The following is a 6856-nucleotide window of genomic DNA, read 5'->3' as shown; positions in this document are numbered from 1 at the left end:
TCTATTTTTGTAACGTTTAATCAAACCCTCTTATTCTGTTTTGAGTTCTGTAAATGAAACTTTGTGGTCTGAGCTGTGGCCCCTGGATATACTTATACCTGTGGGCTTCTTTTTTCCAGCTTGTCCCAACAATAAAAAAAAACAAAAGTTCTGAAATGAAAGTTTTAAATCTCATGATGACAGATGTTGTCTGCTGACTTGTCTGCAAACGGTGAGTCAGATCTGCTGTGTTTCCAAGAACTATTCTTGCTTGACAATATACGTTGTAATTGGGTTTTTCACTGACCTTCAGGTCACTGCGAGTACCCTTTTCCACTCTGGAGAAGAACTGTAATTGCAGTCGCCTGTGGCTTTGGGTTATATAGGCGTTCTTCTGCCTACCTGCTGCCAGGTTTGATGTGGGCTCCTGCCGTCATGATGCCTGGCCTGTGACTGACAGCTGACTCCCATGGCAAAGTGAAGCTACCACAAGAAGAGAAAGGTAATGAGAATATCTCATGTGTTGTGTCTTCCAGCTCTTCCACTCTCGCTCTCTCCTCCATAGCCGACAGCTGAACTAAAGTTCTGCTCACAGCTTGACAACGCTGCTGCTGGCGAGAGAGGTAATATAATGCACAAATTGTACTTCAGCTCCTGAGTACTCTGGAGATGGATTAGTATCACTTAATGCCGAGTAAATGACTCGTCGGCTTTGTCGGCAGCCACAGACGAATCAAGCTTGATGTCGTAAGCAGGGATTCAGTCATTCATGTGGAGCATTTCAAAACAAAGTGCCTTCACAGAAAAATAAAAATGGAACAAATCCATTCTCATCTTTCAAAGAAAATTATGATGAATTAAAAGCATTCGCATTGATTGTTTAAAATCTCCATTTTCACCTTATCTCATCCCTCTTCATCTTGTGTCTTAAATCATAAACTAAACTAGAGCTAAAACTGAAAAACAGCTCCTGTGTGCGAAGTTATGTTAATTGTGAAAGGTACAGCTCGACAACATTTAAAAAACTAAGATTAGATAAAGTTATATGATGTTAAAACCTGCTCAGAGCATTAGTATTTAATAAATGGAACATACTGTAGCACAAAGGTAGCGATTGTGGATCCATTACAGATAAAATATTGGAGGTTTTGATGATAGTGATAGTGATGATATTTATTGTAATAATCAGACTTTAATATAGCCCAGCGGAGTCGTATAGGTTTATACTTTGCAGTGAGTGATAGTGACTATTTGTGTTGTTATCAGATAAGTGTGAGCAGTTTACTGAAGTGGAAGTAACTTTTGTATAGTCGTGTAAAAGGGCACTTTTTTAGAAACTCCACATCATACAGTTTGAGCTCTTGAGTCTCGACCAGGGTTTTTCACTCCTGATCCTGGGGAACAACTGTCCTGCATGCTTTAGGTGTTTCCCTGCCCCAACACACCTGGAAGACTAGGAGTGAGAAACCCTGGTCTCTTTTGGAGCTTTTGGAGAATCCCTAATTTCCGACTCTCTCATGTAAGTGAACCAACCAACCATCTTGAGCGTTGAAGGTCACGTCCGGCGTCAGTGTGTGCCACTTTCTGATCACAAATTAAGCAGCAGCAGCAGACGGCACAGCTCCAATATAGCTCTAATTCCTCATTAATGGCACATTAATAAAACACATATTTCACTGGGACAAAGACATATCGCCGAGTCCATCTTGGGTGTGACAAATTATAATAAGACTGTTGAATTATGTAGAGAGAGGTTACGCCTTGATTAGTGGCAGCCTCTCTGATTCCCTTGAGGCGTGAAAGAGTGATCTTCAAATAATCGGCCAAGGTTCCTTAGCACCACCATCTGTTAAAAAGTTCATCTCGGGCTGTCGGAGAGGCGGGAATGACAATCTGATGATGCCTGTGAACCCCCTCGTCAAGGCAAATAAACTGATAGTATCTCTGCTTTAAGATCACAGGGGCACCTTGGGCAGAAATCGATAATGAATTAAGATAAAGACGAAATCAAGTCGTTTAAATCGTTTCTTCATCTCATCCGCAAAGAGTCTTTGGGTCAGATCATGTGTCTCAGAAATGACAGATCATCAGTTACAGATAAAAAGACACAGCGATGGACTTTCTCGCTCAAATATCTTCCTCTGCGGAACACGTGCGAGCACAATTTCCTCACACCAGGAGGCCGAGGGACGACCGACGTCAGACAAATGATGCGGTGTTTACGTTTTTTCCGATCGCTGCCCGCGGTGCCTGGAGGAAGCATCTGGCTCTGTTGTGGATACTTGCCACCGGAATGAAGATGGATAGTTTCAGGAAAGTAAAGCCATCTGACTGTGCTGACTGTAATTAGGTGGCCTTGGCTGTACAGGGAACGTGATTTTTATTTTATTTATTTATTTCTCTGCCTGCCCTGTGACGAAAACCTCCCAGATTTGACATGTATAGATTAAAGTGAAATGATTTATCTATCCAGCAAATGTCTGCATGCATTAATTTACTGGAAATATTGAAGGACACTATTTAAACCCATGCTGATATACTATATATATAAAAATGCTGATCATTTTAAATGTTAATTTCTCTCTCTCTCGCTCTACACCAGAAAGTGATCAATCTGAAGATGAAATTTGCACATCATTTTCTCTAACGCGGATTAGTCACATCCCTGTCTGCAAATTAGCATTTTGCAAAGTAACTGGGATTTAATGCTGAAACTGCGAAAGTCTTCCAGCTTATTTGTCCTGATTTAAATAAGTGGATGTGGGAAGCATGAAAGAGCGGGTTTTTCCTCAAGTGAATAGGGGGTCGTTTTTGACCTCAGTCGATGTCCTCGTGGGAGTTTTATATCAAGTCTGAAGTACTGATACATGAATTTTGTACTTACTTTTGAAATAATTGAAATGCAATGCCCATGTAGATCTTTCAAAGTACTCCAATCAACACATATCTAATTGTTTTCTGTAAAGAGTGTGTTTATAATGCTCAGTTTTTCCACACCATGCTGAAATACATCAGTGATACAAGAAAAAAAAACATGAACAAATATAAATAGACTTTGAGCGCGATCAGAGACGGGGCGGAAATAGATATTTACTTGATGATTTACTTTGATTTACTTCAAGTAAATGCAAAGTTCACAACTGGCTTACATGGATTTGTTGCTGCTTCAAATGTTATTATTTTTTACCCCAAAGTCTTCCTGTGATTATTAGGAAGAATGAGGCTCTATCAGTCTCCAGTGTGCTGCCTTCCATCTTTTTTCACCACAGTCACACTGTCATATAATGATGACATCAAGCCATCTGCAGGACTCTCGTCCCCCATGTGTCGGTGGACCTCTGCTCTCATTAATGCCCTCACATTGCCATCCATCTACCTGTGCCAGTCTCTCTGAGCACATCTTTGGCTTCGTCACCACTGTCCAGGTGCCCTGTTATTTATAGGCACTCCCTCCCCCCCAAAAAACGTATCAGTCATTGTTCACAGAGACGGATGCAGACACTGGCCCACACTCACACAAAACACACACACACATTCTTGTACTTGCTGCATACTGAGGACTGGGTTGCTGACAAAGTGAGGACCAGCATTTCCACTTTATAAATCAACACAATTACAAATATCTACTTTATGAATGACATCTACAAATAACTACTGGTTGCAGTACCATAAAATGTCTGCAGGTGGAGCCCCAGAGCAAAAATGGCTGGAAAACTTTTTCGATTTTTTTTTTTTATTATTATTTTTGCTCCAAAATTTGACAAAAACGTCAAACTATACTATGTCATCCAAAAGTTGAAAAAGATTTTGAAAAAAAAAATGTTGTCCAAAATTTGACAAAAAAGTCATACTATACTGTCGTCCAAAATGTTTTGTTTTTTTTCACAAATTATGTATGGCATGTTATAGCAACCTAAGGAAGTGATTTCAATGAAAACAAAGTGAGGACCGGCCAAAATGTCCTCACTCCGTAAAGATGACCTCACTTTGTTGGTTAAAAACCCTCACTGGTCCTCAGTATGCCGCAAGTACGAGAACACACACACACACTCACACACACATCTTGGGAAAACGGAGGTTGTCTATTGGAATGCATTTGTCTTGTCAGTGCACTGTTGGGCTTGAAATGAAGCTTTGAGGACGTGTGTATCTCACTTATTTGGGTAAAAGAGGTTCTTTTTATTCAACAAAATGAAACTACAGTTCAGAAAATACACATTTTACATCTCTATTTCAAGATTGTATTTAGTTTATTTAACCTTTATTAAACCAGGCAGGGCAGAGGAAGATCAGATTAAAGATTGATTATAAAAAAACCGAATTCCAACTATTGGTTACACATTTCCCATGTGTACGACGACTCAGACACTATAATGAAAGCACGAGATACATTTATTTGTTCCACAAAGGTTGGAATTTGTGGACAGTAGAACAATAAAAAAAAGGTAATAAATAACATACATTATACTGTATACACCAGGAAATGTAAAAAAAATACAAACTTGGAGAGTAGACAGTGTGCATGATGTCACACAGGATGTTGCAGTGATATTGCGTAATGTTTTTTTTTTCTACTTTCAAGGAAAAGTTGTTTTTTCAGACTGCACTAGACCGACTTTTTAACATGCTCATGTTAGCCATGTAGTATCAAAATTGTCAACTCGAAGCACAATCGAGAGTCTTGCAGGATCACGAAACTACTAAAAAATACAATATCAATGTATTATTGTGCTGTGCAGATTGTCTCTGTGTTATTGCATGACTGACAGTTTGCTTCAATCCACGTCAGACATCTGGACCTTGTGAGTACGACAGTAAGTAGGCTACTTTAATCAGCTGCGTGCGTTTCAAGTATATTCTACAAATAAATACGTCCAAAAATAAACCAGCTTCTTAGTCAAACGCTCAATCAGAACAATTGAAGAGTGAGGGGCCTGTTTTTGACGAGTGTCAGCAGTTTCCTTTCAAACCCGCTCTGCAAAATGAACGTTTCATCCCGTTTAATGATTCGTCTAAAGCTTTTGTCGTGTTTAACGTAAACGTGTGTCCACTGTGTGTGTTCTTTGTGGTTTTCTTGGGGACACAGTAGTACATTCTGTTGAGATCTCTGTGTCCCCGTCGCTGCCGTGAAACAGATGTGCTCTGTGGTTAAAAATGTTGACAGAGGCAGACTGGTTTATTTTTGGGCTGATCTTTTTCTCTTTTTTTTGGTTCCCATTGTGGTCTTTGTTGCTGGATATTATGGGCTCATTTTCTTTGTGCGGCTGCGGTACATGTGGGAAAAATCTTAATTGTCAGCGAGGTGTTCGCAGACATACTGATGTGTTTGACAAATTGTGTAATGTTTATGCTGCAGTTTAGTTGTGTGAAGGGAAGAGGAAAAACATGGTGAGCCGTCAGTGCAGTGGTTCTGGAGCAATGACTTCAACAAACCACATTTTTTTTAAGAGTCGCCATGATTTTCAGAGGATGCAAATGCTACAGTTATGAGACTGGAAGTGCTGTATGCAGAGAGAGCAGTTATAATGCACCGAGGGACAATGATTTGACCATATTGTAAATAATGATAATAATAATATTTTAACCAGAACTGTGATTGTTTAATTGCGTGCATTTATGTCTCTTGTGTCTTTCTGGAAAAAATTCCCACATGCTCTTGGAACCTGGCTGCAGCGGTATGTTCCTATTCAGCCAAAAGAGTTCCACAGAGGATGTTAGGTTTTCCCAAATGTGTTAGACGGGGGTAATGGTCAGAGCGCTTTCATATCACAAACTGACAAAACAATTTAAGAGCAGTCTATGCTGTAGTTTAACCTTAAATGTCGTCCAAAATGTGACCAAAAAGTCATACTACAGCATCATCCAAAGTTGGACCAAAAAGCCACACGTGGTCCAAAATTTGACCAAAAACTCACAGTATAGCATGTGTAACAGTAAATAAAAATCATATGAGGTTGTTTGTCTGCAACAATTCAACAGCAGTGATGTTTCTTTTTCAAGTCCAGTACTGATTCTGATATCATAACCTCGAGTTGCTGCAGAGCCAAACACATCGTTTTAAACGACTAAGCCGTTAACAGCACATTTGTAACCACCTCGTCAGCCATTTCCAAAACATAATGCTCCAACTGTGTAACAAATATCCCGCTCCCATAAAGAAGAGATAAACAACCCACAACATGACTCAGTTGAAATGCTGGTGCTGCTTTTTTCTTTTTTTTCTTTTTTCCAAAGTGTGTGATGTTTTGGATCGTATGTTTTTCTTTTCCCCCCCCGATATCTGACCCAATATCATATTTACAAAAAAATGCCTCCTCTCCTTAGGAGCAAATCAAGTATTAGTATTATTACAAAACATAAACAACCAATGATATTTATAAGTTCAGTGTGAATGAATTAGTGACATCTAATGGTGAGACTGCAGATTGCAACAGCCTGAGTTTCCTCTTCAAAATACCAAAAGCACACTGGTTGGTTTGTCTATTTGGGCTGTGTAAAACAACAAAATATTGTTTTATAAAAAAAAGTAATTGAATTGTAAAAGAATTGTATAATTTTCACAAGTTGCAAACTGGCAAGAACAAATGTTATGATTAGGCAAGGCAACATTTAAGGTGACTTAGTAACAATACCAATGCAATTGTATGCAAATTGAGGGGAAACGTTGGCTTCAAAATAAAAGCATACGCGTTAACTGAATTATTTCTAACTACCCTGATAGCCTAATTACATGCAGGCTGGTCAGGAACAGCCAAGGTCCCGGATGTGGCCCTGGGGCCATTTAATGTCCAGTTCTACACTTGGCTGCCTCATATAAAAGTTTAACAGTCTAAAGCTGAAACACTATTTTATTTTGAAGCTTATCATAAACGTATGC

This window comes from Microchirus variegatus (genome assembly GCF_963457635.1).
Source record: "Microchirus variegatus genome assembly, chromosome: 2".
Classification (NCBI taxonomy): domain Eukaryota; kingdom Metazoa; phylum Chordata; class Actinopteri; order Pleuronectiformes; family Soleidae; genus Microchirus; species Microchirus variegatus.
This window is presented reverse-complemented; position numbering follows the sequence as displayed.